General features: G+C 37.3%; 1 protein-coding gene and 1 pseudogene across 2 annotated transcripts in view; one reads left to right on the forward strand and one right to left on the reverse strand.

Annotated features, from left to right (window-relative positions):
* The window catches only part of SRBD1 (S1 RNA binding domain 1), a 230,731-nt gene that overhangs the window by 97,321 nt on the left and 111,829 nt on the right, over window positions 1–21,581 (forward strand). The gene's annotated exons all lie outside the window — the stretch shown is intronic.
* Window positions 15,143–15,585, reverse strand: LOC137205670 (peptidyl-prolyl cis-trans isomerase FKBP1A pseudogene; annotated as a pseudogene).

Here is a 21,581-nt window from a genome sequence, read left to right on the forward strand (position 1 = left end):
CTTGTAGTGCTTTTGTTTGGTTTTTAACTATATATTTTGTGAAATTGTAATGTGTCTTCTCTATGTGTACACTAAGTACTGACAAATTAAGAATACTTTTATTGTTTTTGTGTAAATATGTACTCCTATAAGCAGTTCAAACAGTATAGAGTAGTCTAAAGAGCAGTGTAGAAAATTATCTGTACTCCACCATCCAGAGGTCACAGTCATTATTTTGGTGAACATGAGTCCAAGTATATCTGTGTTGTGTATGTTATACAATTTAACATTAATGAATACCTATCTTTTTCCTCACTCTTTTATGTGTTATAGATAATATCATTTTTTAAGGACTGCTGAATGCTATTTTATTGCATGTGCATATTTTATGGTTCTTTTATAGAATATGAATTTTTCTTTCCAGGGTTATTATTAAGCACACAGCTTCCATCTGTGAAAACAACTCCAACTACTAGTTACCCCTAGTACTTATTTTTCAAAAAAATAGTGTTCTGCCTTATAGTTTTGTTTATATGTTATAGTGTCTACTTTGCTCCCTTCCTAAGTGTAAAAGATTCTTATTTTAACTCTTGGTACAATCTGTATATTTAGTAGTATATCTCAAATCCCTTTTTTCTAGTTGAACACAGTAAGTTCTGGCACTTTCAAGTGAACTTATTAGATCTCTCCCTTTCCTTTTCCCTGTGTTTAGAGTCAAGGCTGAGTACTTGATTAAAGTGTTTTTTGAATGGAGGAAAAGGTAGGCAACAAAAAGGACAAGACAGGGTTTGCTAAAAAACATCACAGTTACACCCAGGGATTCCCTGTAGTGTGTCTCCAGGACTCATCATGGAGCGAATCAACTAACATTCACAGTGATTATGGAAAGGAGATTTTATGTTCTGCCTCTTGATGACATATTTAAAAAAAGTGGTGATGATGGTTTTTCTGAATATAGAGCTGAGTTAGAAATAATCACAATACTTAGGTGATGTTTCAGGTCTTTCTCGGCTGCTCATTTTCCTTCTTCACATAATTTATTTTAGTTTTATACCTACCCTTTTATGGCAGTTTTATACCTACCCTTTTTACCTACCCTTTTAGTTTTATACCTACCCTTTTAATTTATTTTAGTTTTATACCTACCCTTTTATGGCAGTGAGCTATAGGAGGAGAAGTAAGTATCACAGTGATTGGTGAGGGGTTGTGGTGGTGATGTAGTCACTGCCTCCTTGGTAGGTGGTGTGTACAGTGCTAAATATGAGAGCATAGACTTCAGAGTCCTACAGTCCTGGGTTTGAACCTCAGCTCTGCCTCTTGCTAGCTGTCTGACTTTGGACAAGTTTCTTAATCTCTCTGAGCTTCAGGTTGCTACTTAGTAAAATGAGAATAATACCTGCCTCTCAGGATTATGACGTTTAATGAGGTCTGTACTGTGCTGAATATAATAAATAGCTCAAAATAGTGGTTAAGAATATAAGCTCTTGAGTCAGGACTACCTGTGCTCATATTGTAACTCTGCCCTTACTAGTTGCATAACCTTCAGCACATTAGCTAACCTCTCTGTACCTAGGTTTCCTCAGTTGTTATATGGGATGACAACAAGGTGGTTGTGAAGATCAAAGACATTAATATGTATGCAGCACAGCAGTGTCTGACCCTGTAAATTCTAACACTCATTATATTATTATTTTATTATGGCTAATAATGTCTTCTTTCATTCTGAAGGGGTTTTACACTTTGTGTCCAGTAGGATAAAATTTCATCTACTCTCTTGTTCCCAGATTCTCACTGAATTTATTGTTCTTGAGCTTGAAGCACTATTAGTTTCCACGTGTCACATTGTTTAGTGATATGTTTTCTCATGAGATTGAGAAATTCCTTTTAAAATTAAAGAGTGATATACAGTGATTAAAGGACTGAATAAGGATATTTGATAAAAAATATGGTTTGTCATAACTGTTCATAATCTAAGACAGACTTAGAGTTTTGGTTGAAAATGCCTTGAAAATTGTTTGTGCTATAAAATTTGAAGTTATAAGAAAGTTGTTTATATAAGGTATAAGTGATTAATAATTTTTAAAGCAGTTTAAATGAGAATTTGAACACTTCAAAAGGCATTTGTTCCAGAGAGCCTGTGATAAAAATAAATATTTTCTCTGGAAAACCAGAGTCAGACTCTTCATTGATTTTGATAATGATGGAGCCTGAAGGTGTCAGATAGTCCCAACACCCTCCCTCCCCCATTCCATTTTATTCTTGCCGAGAAGGGTCCAGAAGTATGACGTGTATGTGTTTTCATTTCAGTCATGGATTGTGTAAGCATGTGAGAAAATTATTTTGCTACCTAATTTTACCTTGAAAGTTAGCTAAACTAAGTCATAATTAAATTGTCTGTCTTGGGATGTGTTTTTGAATGGTGTTTTTGCACTTTCGGAAATAACGTGTGGCAGTAAAGTAATCATTTTTCCTTTTCTTCCATAGGTGAGTTGCCTAAATTTTATTTCTCTATTTATTTTTGTTGAGATTCATACCCATTAACTTGTGAAGTTATATTTGTATTATTTAGTACTGCTGGTTATCCTGCCTGCTACCTCTCCACAATAAATTATCCTGGCTTCTGTGCTTTTATCAGTAGGTCACTGACTCATAGAATGTGATTTCATAAACTGGGAATTTGTGAAGAATTAAGTTACAGGAATTAAAACTCTTAGTAAGAATTTAAAATAGTTTATTTTTCGTAAAGAAAAAAAATGGGGCGGGGGGGAGTTACTCCCCTCAAAACTCAGGAACCGGGCTTCCCTGGAGGCGCAGTGGTTAAGAATCCGCCTGCCAATGTAGGGGACACGGGTTTGAGCCCTGGTCCGGGAAGATCCCACATGCGGTGGAGCAATTAAGCCCGTGCGCCACAACTACTGAGCCTGCGCTCTAGAGCCCGCGTGCCACAACTACTGAGCCCGTGTGCCACAACTGCTGAAGCACATGCGCCTAGAGCCTGTGCTCCGCAGCAAGAGAGGCCACTGCAGTGAGAGGCACGCGCACCGCCAGCGAAGCGTAGCCCCTGCTCGCTGCAGCTGGAGAAAGCCCGCGCACAGCAACAAAGACCCAATGCAGCCAAAAATAAATAAATAAAATTAAAACGAAACAAAACAGAAAAACAACTCAGGAACCTTGCCTTCAAATATTGACTTTAGGAGTTTTACTTGGGAAAACTATTTTTACTTTATAGTAAATCACTTTGTGTTGTATTACGTATTTCTAACTTAAATCATGATGTACTTTTCGTAGAGTTGAATAAAAGAAGATTTTTTGTGTGTGTGTGCTGCGTGGCATGTGGGATCTTAGTTCCCCAACCAGAGTTCGAACCCATGGCCCCTGCAGTGGAAGTGGGGAATCTCCACCATGGGACCGCCAGGGAGGTCCCAAAGTAGATTTTAATAAGTTCTTTGATTCAGAATTCTTTGTAATAATGTCCCATGTATTTACTACTGCTTATCAAGTGCCATTACACCTCTTCTTATTTAGCTCTCATAGTAAACCCCTGGTTGTATTATTCACATTTTACAGGTTTGGAACCTGAATTGCAGGTTGATACGAATGAAAGAATTAGTGGAATGGGGACTCAAGTCCAGGTTACCTGATCTTAAATCTCATGCTATTTCCAGCACACGTGCTTTGCACCTCTCTGTTGTTTAAATATGGTGTTTCCAGAAAGTTTGGCTTAAGGAAATAAGCTTGCCTATTTTTAACATTCTTAATTTTACCTTTTACCTTCGATCGTTCATTTGGAGATGGTGGAGAAAATAGCAAAAAACATCTTAACGAAACTGAGTTTATATTCAGATTAATCCATTTTCATCTGTTTTTTAGCATTAAGGAATTTTCCTAAGTCATACATGATGTAGTATTGGAGGTAGAATACCCTCAAAGATCTAGTCTAACAGCCCGTGTTCCAGAAGGGACTTGAGGCTGCGTGATCAAGCCAGCCAGATTTTGTTCTTTGTGGGCCCTAAAACTCTTAGATAGTTTTGTAAAGGTAGTGAAACGCAACACCTCTTTTGAATTTTCCACCTTCTTCAACTTTTAAATGTTTTCAAATTCAGCATGAACTAAATTTGTCTCAATGCTAAGTTGAAACTAATTACTTTATTAACTGGTAAGGTTTTTTTTAAAGGGAGCATTCTGGAGGAGTAGAACTCTCTGGGGTTAAGCCGCCCTTGTTATGTAACTAGACTGCAGACTAGTCATATGTTCTCATCAGCACCCAGATGAGCCTGAAATCTCAGCAGGTGACAGGAAATAATCACTTAGGGATTCCCTTTGGCCTAACATAGTTTTATATGTTGAAGAAAGTGGAGTAAGAAAGAGAAGATCTCTCCACCACTTCTACTGTGCTATCCTGGGGGTGTGACCTTGCTGGAGCAATGGGTTAAATGTTATAGAATAATAGTGGCATGAACAGGAAGGAAAGAGTTTGAAGGTGGAAACTGATTTCTTGGATTTGTAGGGGAGGAAAAACTCTTCCTTGACTCTCTTGAGCTCCCTGGCTGGACCTGAAAATTAAACTAACAAAGACAAATTAGCAGAGAAAAGCATACAAATTTATTTAATTATGTTTTACATGGCACAGGAGCCTTTATAAGGAAGTGAAGATCCAAAGAAACGGTTAAGCCTGAGTGTTTTTATTCTAGGTTTGTTGAAGAGTAGAAAGTTGTGGGAAATCATGATAGGAGACATAAAGGATATGAGCTAAGGGTAGTAAACTGGGGGAAACAGCAAGCTTGTGCTTTCGGATTCCTCTCAGTATCGCCCCATCTTTGGAGATAAGGGTGCTCCTTTCCTCCAAATATAAGGAGGACACCTCTCACATGAGAATCTTACGACCTGCTTCAGGGTAGAAGGGGAAGCGAATCCTTCCTATACTTGCCATTTCTCAGATTCCTTCAGCTTAAAATAATTATTCTGTCAAAGTGGCATATTTTGGGGTGACATATCCTGATTCCCTTTACTTTCTGATTTTGCTTCCTGTTAGCTGAGGAGTGTACTCCAAGGGTAATTTGTGAGTGGTTATTGTATTCTTGCTTGGTCCTTCTCAGAATGACGTTTTTAACTCTTCCCAGTTTCCTTGGGAACATAAACTAGATGTACATTAAGGGGATAGACCTATCTTTCCTCTAACAGTAGAACATAGAGGTCCATGTTTCCATGATTAACATAGGTGTGGTACAGGCTTAAAGAAAAGTATTATTCACTATGCGAATTCTAAACACAAAATCACAAGTTAAAAGCTCGTAATTGAAAGGATGATCAGTTGCTTTACCGGTGTTCTTTGTACTGTAAAAAGTTCGTTTTGTAGTTCCTGAGTTCCTGAGCTCTCTTGTTGCTTTTAAAATGCAGTTAAAATGGAATTTGACTTATGAAAATTCAGGTTAAGAAAAGATTTTAATAAGTCCACCTACACATGAAGCAGAATCATGGTTTTTTTGTTCAAAGCCCCAATTGGTTGTCATTTGGAAATAGTAAAGACTTAGATATGTGCTCTTGGTATAAATGCCTGAATTTGGTGTGCCAGAAAATTATATTATTCTTTGAAATTTAAAAATCTCTCCTCAACGGATAAGTATAATTTAGTTTGTTGATAATATTATTCTTTATAGATTCAGGTTTTCTTTACATTGGGTTAAGGGATGGGCATTCTTCCTGAATAGACAAGACTGAAAGTTTCTAAGTCCAGAATTGTGGTTAGCAATAAGGATCTGGAAATTAAATATACTCAGGTCATGCAAATGTATGTAAACTAAGGAAATATAGTCTATAGGCAGCGAACTTGGGGAAATGAGAGTCAGTTACATGAAAAGTTTCTTTTCCTTTCTTTAAATAGCTTTCAGGTTTAGAGGCATACTTAGGAAAATGTTTTAACCATGAAAACTGCTTTGTTCAAGACTTAGGTCTTGACAAAAGCATGCGGGTCTGCGTATTACTTTGCTTAAGAGATGGTTGGTAGTGATGGGGGAGGAGAGAAAGGATTCAAATGTATTTCAGCAGCTTTGCAGGATAGGGCAAAGCCAAGAAAATAGCCATGCTGTGTGTCTTAAAGGGCCCTAGCGTGGGTATTTCACCTTGAAAGGGGATTAACATTGGAAGTCTGTGATCATGTCAGACATTTGAAATTGAAGGTGGCTGTTGAAAATAGTTCTTAACATAACTGGATTCTAGCAGTCTTGTTGGTGATGAAGTAAGTGGAGGGAACAGGAAATGATCTGTTTGCCATCGCTTGAGCCACAAAGCCAAGAAACTTAGTGTTTGGGAATGGAGACTTTAAAGGGCAACAATATTGGGAAATGTTTGATAATTCAAGTCAAAGAGGCTTTTTGTGAAAAGTGCAAAAGGACTGTATACGTGGGAATATATACATATCATTGAATTTTTGCTTTTAATGTCCCTTGCCACAGTTACAATTGAACCTTTTGATTACTTCAGTAGCCACAGATCATATAATGATTTTTGCCGAACTGTAAGCCTAGGCAACTTAAGTACATGTCTCATGTAAACAGTCTTATTCTGTGAGTTTGTCTTGTTGCTTGTATTTCTGTCCTTTGAAATCAAGTTTTAGAACCTTTGGGGGGAAGTTCATGGACAACCAGTAGCTCTTTCTAGTACATGGACATGGCTCACATTTCTGTGGGTAGATTACAAATGTTGCACTATATAAATTCATCTGGACTATCAGGTAAAAAAAAAATACAGTATGATTTGGCTGCCAAAGAACATCTATTACCTCTGCACACTTGTGCTGCTAACAAATGAACACTTCAACAAGGCAGCCTCTGAGAGATAGGCAGCTTTTGGTAAAAAACCAAGTGAACAGGAAATGTTTTTCTTGGAGGATCTTAATAGAGAATATTAAATGATTTGTGGTGGATTTTATTTTCCTGAAGCACCTTCTACAACCCGAAATTCAGTCATATATTGTGCTAAGGGATGGGTGCACTGACCTTGTCAAAAAAGTAAGCAAGAATTTCATTTGACTTTGTTTTGTTAGTTCACAATACTCATGTATATCTGGATCTCTAACCTTGGCTTTTTATTACCTCTGTAATCCTAGGCAGTCATTCACTGTGAAAACACTCGTGTTTCTCTTTTTTCTTTGTATTTGTTCATTTGAAAAGCCTTTCAAAAGGAATTGCAGCCTGCATGTGATTATAGCTATCAGTAGCACTTAAACTAACTGCTGAGATGAAACTTTTCTTTGGGGGCCCTGCTAATTTCAGATATCAATAGAAAAAGAAAAATTTTCCCCATTAAAACACCCGACTTTACTAATTGGTAGCTGCTCTTTGGGTTGAGCTAGATTCCTCAGGGACGGCATTTGATAGACTAATTTTTGACATTTTAATTTGACAAGAAACAATTCAGGGAAACAACTTAGGCATGTGCCTAAAGTCTTCTCTTGCTATGATTGTGATACTCAGTGCAGGGAATGCCTTTGAACGTCTGCAACACTTTGTAAACCCTGTGATCCATTTAATATGATAGCTCAAGCTCCTTGGCAGGTGTTTTCATAGGAGCTTCACCTAAAATACTCCTACATGGTTGAAAGAATTTTTTCTGTAGATGTTAGGATGTGGGGCTAATGCAGTAAATACTAATCTTTGTGACAAAAACAGTATTCCATAAGGACAATAAATTCAGGTATAAAATGTGAAAACTTTTTGGCCTCTTTCCTTTAATTATGTTATAATCTACATCTTTCTAACTCAGAAGTATTATTTGCTTTAAAAATTTTCCCTATGGCATTTGAAAATGGTGGAAGAGACTAATTTCAGTACAAGTTATTTGGTGTGTATCTCTTTCTATATAACGGAAAATTTACATTTTTAAATAGAGAAGTTAAAGGTTGAAGAAAATATAGAGTGCATACACAATACATAAGCATGCATGCTAATTTATTTCTGAAAAACTGTCTTAGAAACCTGCGTTTCTCCAAGTATTTTGGAGAATATTTAAGGGCCAAATTGAAACCGAAGCATGTGTTTGAAAAATATCTGCTGACAGAAGCCTGGTTTCTATGCCTGAGAAATAGGTGAAAGAACAGAAAAGAGTGCTTTTTAGTTTCTTCTTTGTGAGTGTGTTTCTAATATGTGAGGTTTTGTTTTTTAACCAGTAGATAAGGTTGGAAATGGATACTCTCAAACTTGCTCATGATGGTAGTGATTTATTCCAGGTGAGGAAAATGCATTCATTTCACTACCAGTGTATCCCCCTGAGATTGGGGTGGGTGGATGATTTGGAGAAGTAGACTGCTTAGGGTTGATTGGTTATGTTCTGTTACTTCTTTACAAGTCATTATTACTTTGTATCCTACATAATTTAGTGAAAAAAAAGTTTTAATAGATTTGCCAGTCATATATGTGTATGTGTGCACTTGCTCACTCTCTCTTTCCTGAAAACATTTATCTGTTTCCCTTCCCTTCCCTTGCCTTCCCCGCCTCCCTTTCTCTCTTCTTTTTTCCCCCCTCCCATTTAAATAAGGGAAAAAGAAGGAAAACATCTTTCATAGCATTGTTAAGAATGCCTATGACTATAAATGATTTGTTTTGTTTCATGAAGACTTAGGATTTAGATCACTTTTATATCCATTTTTAGTAAAATCACTTATGACATCTAGCAATTCACTGTTTATAATTTCTCATAAAGAAGAAACACCACTATTCAGTTTTCCTCTAGGAGTAAAAAGTCAATGTTACATTAACACATGTACACTGGAGTTTGTATTCTAACATCTTTTTGTTTTTTTTAACTTTCAGATGAAAATGATGTTGGAATATGACACCAGTTGTGTGATGTGAAACATTAATATTACTTTAGAGATTGTAACTTTACTTGTAATTGTCCTAAGTTTGAGTTACTACACTAGAAATTAACAGGAAAAATTCACTGGAGCCCTTTGATATAAAATGTATTTTCAGAAAAACATCAAATCATTTAAAATTTACTTTGGAATGGAGACTTCATACTTAAAACAAACTTAGGGGAAATGAAATAATTTAAAAAGTTCTTTCAGCCATTGCGCACAGTTACTGTTGGATGTGATTGCCAGCACTGGGGAATCAGGAAGTCTGTAGTTTAAATTCTTCAGGATCAGATTATATCGCAGATTTTCTTCACACATGGTGTTAAGTACATATTAAGTGACTGCTATAACTTTCTTTTCCTTTCTTACCTTTGGGAATCTCAAGAACACAGCTTTAGCTTTCTTCTTATTTGTGTTATCTTTATATTTGTTTTTAATTTTCAAGAGTTTATACCTTCAAGCTACAGCATGACTAAGTATCCAAACAAACTTCTAACTTTCTTTAGTATATTGTGTTTTAAAAATTGTATAAATATCTACTGGCCAGGTTTTAAGAATTTGGGGCAGGAAACTTTATGAAGGGATAGGGGAGATGTCATTACTTTTAGGTAAGATTAGACCAGGAGATGATGTTTTTTCATTTGTTAGTTTTGGGATCTTTTCCCCCCCCCACTTCTGATTTCATCTTAGCATTGTTGAGATAAAATACATTTGCCCAAAATAAGGCCCAACAATTAAGATTTAAAATTGCCAGGGATACCAAAAGAGATATTAGAAGATTTTAAGTTTTAGAGAATGTTCAGTGACTTTTAATAAGCATAGGCTTAATTAAAGAGGTTGCGGTGAATGTCATTAACCAACTAACATTTAAGTGCCCTAGCTTGTACTCTTGCTTTTTTGTGGAATGAAAAAAAGTGATGACTTAGTATGACTCTTTACAATGACATTGAAAATTATGAGCTATCTGTTTCTGGCTTGTCCTAGTTCTGCTTTTATTTCATTTGAAATGTATACTAAATCTGATGCCAGCACAAATCTTGTCCATTTCATGTGTCTGTTTATCATTTGCATGATTTTGAGCAATAAACATTCCTTGACAACAGCATCACACTTTGTTTTTACCAACACTCATCTTTACTCCAAACATGAACACAAATTGGTTTTTATCCATGTTAATGAAAAAAACAAATTCTTCTATTTCAATGAGTAAAACAGAAAAGCATGAGATGCTGGGAAGTCTGGAATCAATTAAGTTAGCAAAGTGTGTAGGAAAAAGACAGCAGACATGGAAAATGATCACATCAAAATGACTTGTTTTATAGAAATAGAAACTTGCAGACTAAATGGTGAATAAGAAATTAATTTAGGAAATTTCTGTTTATTTAATACTTTAATTTTATTTAATACATTTGATTTTCAAACTGTAGAATATGTATGTGAGAATACTCTTAGTCCTTATCTGAATGTGGGTCTGTGTTAATTAGTATTTACTTTGATCCTTTCTGTGCCGTATATGTTAACTGGCCTTAGAATAAGATCGGAAAATACAAAGATGAGAAATTACTTGAACCAACTGCACAGAGTTGAAGAACAGTACCTTCTAGGTGCTTAGAAGGCAAGACAAGACAATGCAGACTCCAGTGAATTGTTTTAGTTTGAAAGTATGCACAATTGTGTGGCAAATTAATACATTTCAGTGGTGTAGCCACAGGGAGTAAAATGTTAAGGAAGAATCCGATTTCTTTGTGCAATAATTGGAAGATCATGCTTGTTCTGGATGCTTCCAAATGTCCTCATTTTGACACTTTTATTTTAAAATACTGTTAACTTCAAGGAAGTCCTGGCTCTTGTTTGTGCTTTGTCTTTTGAGGTATGAGAGGAAATCAGGTGTTTTGAGGTATCAATCCTTGGCCCAGGGATCCTTTGTATATTCCAATAGAGTATAAAAACCTAAATGATATTGAATATTCTTTTCCACGGATGGTTATATCATTAACTATGTACTGTTCATCTGAATGAATCCTAATTTGTTTAGTTTCCGATGTATCTAACCAGATGACTTGACAATGAATGCTCCTCCCTAAAACATAACTTGTTCTTATGCTTCTTTGGCATCTCCTGCTTTGAGTTTTCCTCAGAAACCATTACATTTTCATAGACTCAGATCTGAGGAGAAATAAAGTAGACCATCATGCCAATTACGTTAACCTCTGGGAACAAAAATGCTTATTGATTGACCTTCACAAACAACTTTCAAAAAGCTCCAAAGCTGGGCTTCCCTGGTGGCACAGTGGTTGAGAGTCCGCCTGCCGATGCAGGGGACATGGGTTCGTGCCCCGGTCTGGGAAGATCCCACATGCCGCGGAGCGGCTGGGCCCGTGAGCCATGGCCGCTGAGCCTGCGTGTCCAGAGCCTGTGCTCTGCAACGGGAGAGGCCGGAACAGTGAGAGGCCCGCGTACAGCAAAAATAAATAAATAAATAAAATAAAATAAAATAAAAAGCTCCAAAGCTTTCTAATTATTGGGTAAACCTGTGAAAAGATGATTGGGAGGCGAGAAGTGGGCAGAGTGTAGGCATCTAAGTAGAAAGAAGCCTGGCCTAACAGTACAGAGACCAGTTTTTCCTTTTTGAGTCTTAGTTTCAGATGATCTTGATTTAATTTTATTTACCTCTTTGGTTCTTTCTAACCCCACAGGTAAAATGAACAGGGTACTTATGATCCTGACTTCCTTATAGGAGTTAAAACACTTTTAGAAAACTATAGATATTATGGGAGTGCAGAAGATTCATATTATTTACTTCAGATTAACTGAAAATGACCTTGAGGAAATAATACTCACTTGTAGACTAAGCAAAGAATTCTATGGCAATTTTTCATCTCTGCATTGAGCCAGTTTGAACAAATTATCAGACAGGATATGGACAGGTGCCACTGCACTCAGCTATTTTCCCTTTTGTGAGAGCTCTGAGTTGAATGTTTCTCTGGGCAGCTTTGCAAATGTTTCTCACTGCAGCTTTTTCTGAGAGTGGCATCTGGCAGTAGATTGATTTAACCAAGTCTGAGGTTTGCTCTTTTCAGAATGTGCTCTCTAGGCAGCTTCTATGTGGCTCTGACATGACCACATACTGCTGCTGCTTTTCCTGCCTTCCAGCACCACATGTGAGGCTAAGGCATTCTGACACCTGCCATTTGGAAACTTTACTTGCTGAAAAATGTCAAGATTTTCAGACAAGATGAAGACAGATATAACTGATCATTCTTCCCTTTCTCAGGAATAGGCTGAGGGCATTTGTTCATAAATGGATGAATTGCTGAAGTGGTATAGTTCTGTTACTTTGGAGAGAGGCACACCGATTTTGTACAGAAGAGTCAAAGGTGTTTGTTTATGTGTTCTTATTCACTTTTGTACCTATTTGGCATGATACTAATTTGCTGTTAGTATAAGCAGAGGTTTTAGTGATTACTTTTTTGGATTTTATGGGATAAATGGTAAGAGCTGGGGTCAGGGGGTGCAGTTCTCCTTGCACCTTATTGTTATCAAGAACCTCACTAGGAAATTGCAGATTTTGGAGGATGGACTTCTGTTATGATCATATTGTCATACAGATACACACACTGATGACTGTCAAATTTTAAATGACCAGGAGTAAGACCTCCTGCTTGAGGTCCTTGCTGCTGCTGCTTCCTTTTTTTTTTTCATTGAGCCTTAGTGTTCTAAGACCAGAGGACTGATTGCTAAATAAGGACAGGAAAAGTAGTGTAACCTGCTGAGTTTGTTCCACCTAGTAACTGGTATCTAACTGGTTGAAGAAGGGACTTGAACATGTCATAAAATGAAGGCTTAAAAACCTATTAACATTATTTTGCTTATTCCTACCTTTCAATCTTATGGATAAATTATAATTGGCTGTATGCTGTTGAGTAAACTCTTTCCTTTATTTCTTACATCTTGATCTTTATCTTGGATCTCAGGGCCAGTAACATCACAGAGATGATGATAGCTTAATTTTGTGTAATTTGGGAAAGATGTTCCAATAACTTTAGTTATTTTGAATTGCAAAAAATGTAAAAAGGTTGGATGAGATGCCCTGTAAGTTTTATTAGGTGCCAGACCATGTTGAGAGACTGTGGATCACTTGGGAAACTGTATTCTCTGACATCTCTTTGGACAACTTCTTAAGTGGCTTTGAGCGGCTCAGTGAAAAAAGGAGAATGAGTTTTGGCCAGCAGGCTTCTTCCTTGTATTGTAATTTATAAAGACTAGTAGAATAATAAAATCCATCTCCAGCAACTGAAAGGCAATGAGGACTAACGGCTTTTATGAGCAGGGTCCATGAATTAGAACATAAATATTTGAAAACATTTCATAGCAGAAGCATGGGAATTCTTCAGTATACAAAACTTCTTGCTTTGGGTCCTAGGTTGACTTGAATTATATAAAGAAGGATTGTTGTTGCAAATTTAAATGGGTTTTCTTTATCTTTTAACTGGATCCTTCTTATCATTATAGTTTTTCCATAAAATCACAAAATCTGTATCTTAGGTCATGGTTATAGAAATAGTGTGTTCATATAAGCTTCTTTTTCTTATGATTTGTTTTGTTATGATTTGTGGACATGGATAATCATCAAGAGGTAAACGTGTAGTAATTTGGGTTTCACCCTGGAAATGAATCATCTTAATATTGCTTATACCTGAATCAAACATATCCTATATTTTCCTGAAGTATGTTTTATACATTTGCAAGTTATGGTCCTAGACAAGATTTGAATTTTAGCTGCCATCTTTGGCTCCTCTTCACTTAAGGTACAGTGAATTTTCAACAAAGAAAGGGCTGTACTGGTATATGAATTGTTTTAAAATGCCCTGACGTGAAGCCTAATAAAAATATCAAAATAAATCAAATGTATCTTTCAGGTAATATGCTCTTTTTCTATAATATCTTCTATGGTGCACCATTTATCTTTATTCCCATTAGTTCGTAAGGTGGACATATTTCTTATATTCTTAAGAATGGTGTCAAAAGCCATGGACTGACCAATGCTTCTGAAAATGCTGACATGGGTCCATGTTCTTTAATGCCAGCATGCCATCCAGCATTCCCAGGTAGGCCCACCTGCAGCTGAATTTATTCATTCCATAATGTATTAAAGCCAGTAAGCTGCAAGTTCTCTTTTCCCTTTCTCATAAAAAGAATAAGTATGTTTAGGATGGTAGTTCTGATAGGCTTTGCTAAAACAAAACAAAACAGAAAAGCAGATACTATGCATGACATTTACATATTGCTTATTGCAGATGGAAACCACTAAGCTTTCACATTTTTCAAGGGTTTACTATTTCTTTTGAATTTTTGAGGCATTTTTGTTGTTGTTGAGAAAAGCCGGCATAAAGCACTTGTATTGCAATAATAAAACTTGAAACTCATATGTAGTGTGGAGGTAAGGGAGTAGGCAGCAGTTTCTCTCACCACATCACTACACAGGACAGCAGAGGGGTGAGAGGGAGAAGCCAGGAAACTCTGAGATCAGCAGGGGGAGCTGAGCATCAAAAAACAGGAGATGCTGAAGCTGTGATGACCAGCATCATTTTCTTAAGACAACACTCAGGGATTTGTCATGATGGCTGGGCTTTCATGGGTGTGAAGTGTCTACAAACAGCGCCTTCAATTTAACTTTTGATTAAAGTCCTTAAAATTTAGGAAGTGGAGCTTGGATAGCTATGAGATTACGAAAGTCCTGAATATCCATTAGAAAAACCACAGGATGGAAAGAAAAAAAAAAGCCAGGCCATGAAGAAGGCTTCAGAGGTCCCTGCTAGCCCAGGGACAGACCCTGTAGTGTCCAACATCTCAGTGAAAAGGATATGCTTTCAAAAGGCAGAGGGTTAAGGGGAGGGGAGGGTGGGGCAGTGGAGGCCACTTTAGTTTGGGGTCGGGCTTTTCATTCAACCCGAGGATGTCTCTCAACTTGGAGAATAATTCGGTCCTCAAGAGCGCCTCAAATCAGCTATGGCTCTGCAGCACAGCAGCAAGAATGTTTAATAGATATATATAATAGATAAAACTTTCATCCAAAATAAAATAAAGATTCTTGCACCCCACACACCAGTTCCTATTCTGAAGTCAACCCATTTCTTGTGCTGTTAACACTTGACTAGTACTTAACTGGAAACCTAGATCCAAAGGACTGAAACTCAGTCTTCACCCCAAAATGAAAACAAACTAAAATGAGTAACTCGAGGTTTATGTAATGTAGTTCAGCTCAACATACATACCAGGAGAAAGGGGAAGAGCAAAGCTGGTGACGGAACACATTCAGCCAAGGAAGGTGCTTATACAAAGAGTGTAGTGGAATTTCAGGAAAAGCTCCATATGGACTTGCTGTGCACATCTGGAGGCGCCAGATCCTTCCATGGCACATCCAAGAACGGGGAGCTCAGGGAGGAGGCCGTTCCTGTCATTCCAGTTTTAGAAGCTCCACGTCAAAGATGAGAGTGGCATTTGGTGGGATGATGCCTGGGTGCCCAGAGGCAGTGTAGGCATAGTCTGGGGAGACAGTTAGTTTGGGTCTCTGACTCACGCTCATCTGGGCAACTCTTTCTTCCCAGCCTCAGATCACCTCCTTCTTGCCCAGCACAAACTTAAAGGGCTTGTTTCTGTCCCTAGAGGAATCGAATTTCTTTCCATCTTCAAGCATCCTGGTGTAGTGCACCACGCAGGTCTGGCCGTGCTTGGGGAAGGTGTGCCCGTCTCCGGGGAGATGGTCTCCTCCCTCCACTGCCATGGCGGAGGAGGCGGCGGACGCTGGGCAGCGGGCGGGCGGTGCGATGTGTGGAGTGGACGGAGAGTGGGCCTGGCGGCGCCGCCGCCCCTCTATCTTATCCCATTGCTCAACGGCGCCGCACGCACGCACCACCGCATGCCCCACCTGAGGCTTTAGAACACTGGCTCTCAAAGTGTAGTCCTAGACTTCATCAGTATTTAAAACTTTTATGTTTCAAAAGACCATTAGGAAAATGACAAACCAAAAATTTGGAGAAAATATTTGCAAATCATGTATCTGATGCAGGACTTGTATTTATACATAAAAACACTTATAAGTCAATAATAAGGAGACAAGCCAAATAAAAATGGGCAAAGATTTGAACAGATATTCTACTAAAGAAGATTGGGAAAGGCCAACAAAGACATTAAGTAAGTGTTCACATCATCAATGATTTAAAAATGTAAAATAAGCTAGAAGTAGATACCACTTCATAACCACTAGAATAGTTGTCAAAAAGGCAACAGCAAGTATTGTCAAGGAAATGAACAAACTGGAGCCCTTATTCATTGTACTTAGGCAGTTTCTTAAAAAATTAGACATGAATTTACAACCCAGCATTTCCACTCCTGGGAATATATCCAAGAGAAATGAAACATAAGTCTACACAAATATTTGTAAATGAATGTTTATAGCAGCATTATTCATAATACCAGAGAACTTGGACAAACCCCAAATTCTATCAACTGGTGAATGGATAAACAAAATGTGGTATTTCTAGAACAGTGGAATACTATTCAGCAATAAAAAAGAAGTACTGATACTGTAGCATGAATGAATCTCAAAAACATTATGCTAAGTGAAGAAGCCAGACAGAAAAGACCACATATTTTATGATTCCATTTATATGGTATGTCCAGGCAGGTGAATGTATAGAGACAAAAAGTAAATTAGTGGATACCTAGGATTGGAGATGGGAATGAGGACTGCAAATGGGCGCAAAGGATCTTTCTGGATGGAAATGTTCTGAAGTTGGATTTTGGTGATGATTGTACAACATTTGCTAAGTCATTGAATTGTATACTTAAGATGGGTGAACTTTATGAAATGTAAGTTTTACCTTAATAAGACTTTAAAACCTATATGGTCCCAGCAACATCAGCATCACCAGTGAACTGGTTAGAAATGCAAATTCTCAGCGCCAGTGAAGCAGAAGCTCTGGGGGTGGAGCCTGGCAATGTGTGTTTTAACAACCTCCAGCAGATTCAGATGTAGGATTAAGTTTGATAACCACTTGAGAATCAAGGAAGGTTAAATGGAGATGTGAGTAGTTTTGGTACAGCTTATGTACATTCAGTCTACCCTGTTACTGTAACTGTAGGAAAGGTTTGAATTAAGGACTGTTGTAGTAGAGTTAAAGAAAATTACAGGGCAGTGGGAGTAAAAATAAACTGGCCTTTCATGTTCTTGATATGACCCTATGAGAAGCTTTATGATTGTGATGTTTGTGTACCACATATATTAGTAAATTCCTGTGTTCTTTTAGGCTTGCTGTTACTTAACAAACATAGCATAAACAGGTTCATTTGCCATAACGACAGTGGAAGTTTAGATCCTTGAAAGGAATTATTTCTCCTAAATATTTACACAGTGTAATATAGCAGAGCCAGAAATGTGCAGTGATCCCAAGAAAGTAAAGATCTGACCATAGATAAAGTAGTAAATGGAGCAGCCAGCTGAACTGAACAACTCATTTTCTCCCTCCATCTGTTCAGTGTACTTTTGAAAACCACGATTAGAAAAAGTGGTTGATCTAGAGTCGTCATCTTACATTTGGCCTGTGCTTTCAGAGTTTGTTTGGTTTTTTTTTCCCCTAGCATTATCTGGGTGGCCAAAAGAAATTCTAAAGTTTGAGGCTGCCCCAGAAAAGAGCCTGATGATTCAAACTGGAGACTGCTGGTTGGTGAATGTGTTAAGTGAAGTTTGTAGATAGGGTCCCTTAAGTGGGCGGTGATGACTTCTACAGAGGTATAAGTTCACGTCAGAGGAAAGTAGAGGTTGGCAGGGTGGGGGGTGGGAGGCAAAAACAAACATCAGACAAGGGAGAAAAAGAGGAGTGAGTAACAGGATGTGAAAACTGATAAAATGTATGTGACTTATTAGTGGAGTCCACTGAGCTTTTTAGCAGTAGCATTTGGAAGAATATTAGGGAATGTAGCACAAACCATTGTTATTTCCAAAACTTTATTCAACTGTAGGTAAAAAGAACTGGGCTGTTAGTTGCTGGCAAAGTGTATCTTGGCTTCTGTCTCTCTCTTTAATTATTTTATTTCTCATTATCTTTTTCCCTTTGCTTCTCTCTTTTTTGTTCTTTCTTAAAACTTTTAATAATTCACATTTTATTATTTAGCACTTATTATTAGCAAAATATTAGAATATTATAACCCTCTAAATTAGTAATTCTGATTCTGACTTCTGTTATTGGATGGATAATAAAGGAATAAAATATCTTGCAATAAGTTTCATTCTGAAAAGTCTATGCCGTAGCAGTCTGAATTCCACTTATTTATTAGTGGATAAATTCCTATAGATGTACTTAAGCTTAAAAAAAACATAGGGATAGAAAAGAAAAAAATAAACAAACTTCTCCCTTTGTAAGAAAACTCTCCAGTTCATACTCTTAGATTTATATCTAAATGTAGAGTTGCATTTGAACAAGAATAAACAAACACAGATAATCTGTTATTCTATGAGTAAATACAAGCTGAGTACCTAAAAATTTGACCGTTTTGGAGTTAACTGCAAGAATCAGGAGAAGCATACTTTTTGGTATGTTTGGGGCAGTAGGGATGGCAGGTAGGTTGACATCATGTTCTTTAAATCAGGACATTTCAAAATGTTGATGAAAGCACAAAAATTAGATCAGTATTTCTTCCTTGCCCTGTTAGTTTTTGGGAACTCGTTAGTAGCGAACATGGAATGCTTACAGTACTGCTGCAAACAACAGCCTCTTTCACAGTTAGTGTTCCGCTCTTTTTTTTTTAATTAATTTTACTTTTTTGGCTGCGTTGGGTCTTCACCGCTGCACGTGGGTCCTCTCCAGCTGCGGCAAGCAGGGGCCACTCCTCCCCGCGGTGTGCACACCTCACATTGCGGTGGCCTCTCCCACTGCGAAGCACAGGCTCCAGGTGCACGGGCTTCAGCAGTTGTGGCTCATGGGCTCCAGAGCGCAGACTCAGCAGCTGTGGTACACATTCTCAGCTGCTCTGGGGCATGTGGGATCCTCCCGGACCAGGGCTCAAACCCATGTCCTCTGCATTGGCTGGCGGACTCTCAATCACTGCGCCTCCAGGGATGTCCCAGTGTTCTGCTCTTCAAGCCTGCTTTTCGTGTCTTGGTTCAGTGGGGACCTTGTCCTTGTGCCTAGTCTAACACCACTTAGGCATCAGGCCTTGTGGTTGGTTGCTGCTGTGACTTTTTTCCTTGAGCTCCCTTTAGTGGTACTGTGCAGTACTTGTAACAACTTCATGTTGGACTCAAACATAAATGGGGAAAAAAAAATAAAGGAGGAATTTTTGTTTTTAAAAGGAAAACAGAAGACAGTGAAGGGAAGGGAGAAAGAAAATAAAAGGAATGCTTACCCTGAGAGTGGTGGAGACCGACAATTTCTGCTGGTTCCATTCTTTGTCAGAAACTGCTTCTACCTCAGCAGAGGGACTCAACCTACAAATAGAGAGAAGCTCTCCATCTTTGTCCTTCAGTTTGTTAATTGGCTTTCCCCTTGATGGCATTTGAAGGTACCAGTGATTTTGTCAAATTGAGTGGCCCACTGACAGCAGTAGAAGTGATTTAAGTGTAATATTTTTACACATTGTGGTACATTGTAGCAGCTCAGCATCATTGTGAACATAAACCAGAATCAGATTCTCATGTGGAATGAATACTATTGTTATGTTTATGGCCCAGAAGAGTCGGTAGCTGTTACTTTGAGGAACCCCAAATTCCAAATTACAGTTATGTTTGGTAGTTGCTAATTTGGGGTTGTCCTTTTTAGGTTTCTTTTGTGGCTAGAAAGTGTTCATCTGATATGCTATGAGACACTGAAGGAAAAGTAGCCAAGGGAATTCTGTATTGTTGAAATACTGCTCAGTGGATGTGATAAGATGTCCATCCCGGGATGTACTCACCCTCTGTTTGGTAGACATTTTAAGTTCTCACAGGCTTGTTATGGGTCCTCTGTGTAAATAATTACTGTACCATTGCTAGACTCGTTCTCTTTGGAAAATGCTCATTCTTTGAAAGATAGCTTAGAATTTTTTTTAAAAAACTGTGATAGTTGGAGAATGGCATCTAACTGGTCTTCCACCAGATGGTGCTAGTGTTACATACCTACATGTAAATTTGGTGCCATTGAAATCTTGAGGTGGTGTATTTCTGCTCTTTTTCTTTTTCACCATATTTTGCCTTTAGTGTTTTTTTTTCTCACACACACTACTTTCCTGGTATACAACTGTGTCACCTCACACCTTTTCTGTTGTGGGTAGTGAATTGATTGTGCTGTGGTGTTCATGAAGAATAACTTGGGGGTTGGATGCACAGGCCAAGGACTAAGTACAACTTTAAACTGTATATTATATGTACTTTCTTATAAAATTTTTCATTGTGCATTTGATTTTTATATGACCTGTATGTACAAATCAAGAGTTATTCTTGACCTTTCTTTCATGTTATAAAACAATATCATAAAATATTATTATTTGAGGTTTCCTAGGAGTCATGTTTGGAAGTTATTACTAACAAATGACATATTTACCCACACTTAAGTTCAAAATAACTTTGATAACTTTAAAAGAAAGTTTGATTAAAAAAAAATGTTGGCTATTATGCAACATTGGATCTCCTGGCCAGGTAAATAATGGTCATTTGAAACTTAAATTTTAAACTTTTTCTTTTTACAAATAAATATTACAGTTATTGCAGAAAAATTTAAAGAAATAAAAATTCTTTTAAAGGAATAACTCATAGTTAAGTACTATTAATATTAACATAAACCTTTTTTTCTTTTGTATATACCTATATTTTAAAAATATCAAAGTTGGTCTCATGTCTTACTTTTATAACCAGCCTTTCCACTTAATACATTACAACAGTAATTTTAAATGACAGTATAGGTTTTCATTAAAGAACTCTTTAATGATAGGCATTTTGGTTTCAGTTTCTTTTGGTCGGAGCTATGCTGTGATGAATAACGCTGTTTAAATTTTTGTGTAAATTAAAATTTCCTTCATATAAATTCTTAAAAATATAATAGCCAGTTCAGAAAGAATGTATATTCTTGTGACTTTTGATCTATATTTTCAAATTACCATCCAAAAGAGTTTTACAGTTTAAATATCTTTAATAGTATAGGATTTTATTTGTTCCCCTGCTTCCTTATCATCACCAGATTACCTTAGTTTTTAATTTATTTTTAATTAAAAAAATTTTTTTTTTGGCTGTGTGCATGGCTTGCGGGATCTTAGTTCCCCAACCAGGGATCGAACTCGTGCCCCCTGCACTGGAAGCGTGGAGTCCTAACCACTGGACTGCCAGGGAATTCCCATGTTAGTTTTTAAAGTGACTAGGTATTGCTCATTTGAGGCTCCCTGAAATGACAATTCATCACTAAATAAAGGAATTTTAAATTGCTTTGTTTTTTTTTAGAAATAAGTATCCTTTAAACATTAAACCCTAGAGCCCCTTTTATTTATGGTGGTTTGGTTTTTGGCCTTGTCTCCTATCCCCAAAATACAAACAGCTATCCTTTCATACTTCAAAACAGGTTCTCATATGCAAAGCAAAAACTTAAGATCTGTGTTGATTAACTTTTTATAGCATTTTCTGTTACTTGTTGAGAAACTTAGGTCATTTACCTACCCTCTCTTCATATGAATGTTTCTCAGCCTGAAAATTTGGAAAAACTTTTTAGATAAATTATTTTTAAAA

This window comes from Pseudorca crassidens, chromosome 14, assembly GCF_039906515.1.
Source record: "Pseudorca crassidens isolate mPseCra1 chromosome 14, mPseCra1.hap1, whole genome shotgun sequence".
Taxonomy (NCBI): domain Eukaryota; kingdom Metazoa; phylum Chordata; class Mammalia; order Artiodactyla; family Delphinidae; genus Pseudorca; species Pseudorca crassidens.